This window comes from Halyomorpha halys, unplaced genomic scaffold (genome assembly GCF_000696795.3).
Source record: "Halyomorpha halys isolate HHAL.00 unplaced genomic scaffold, Hhal_1.1 Scaffold200.1, whole genome shotgun sequence".
Lineage (NCBI taxonomy): Eukaryota > Metazoa > Arthropoda > Insecta > Hemiptera > Pentatomidae > Halyomorpha > Halyomorpha halys.
In genome coordinates, this window is record NW_027105652.1 from 1406179 (window position 1) to 1406542 (window position 364).

Below are 364 nucleotides of genomic sequence, written 5' to 3' on the forward strand. Positions count from 1 at the left end.
CACACAGTTGTGGGCAATAGGTAATAGTTATGAATGATCACATTCATACTAAAATAAAATAAGAATAAGAATAAATGAAAAAAAAAATCTCTCTTAAAATATATACAATCAGAAGGATAAACAAAATGAACATAATCAAACTATGTGTATGAAAAAATAAATAATATAATCTCTAGTCACATTTACAATCTTGTATACAATACTTACACAATCGACCTGAGGATCCCTGAGCCCACTCTATCCCCCACGTGGAGGGGTAGAGCAAGGCTCAAAAGATTCCAACGCATCCCTCTCGCCGCATCACTGGTAGTGAGCCAGTGGAGGCTGAGCAAGTGCGCTAAAGCCGCAAATATTTTATAAAACG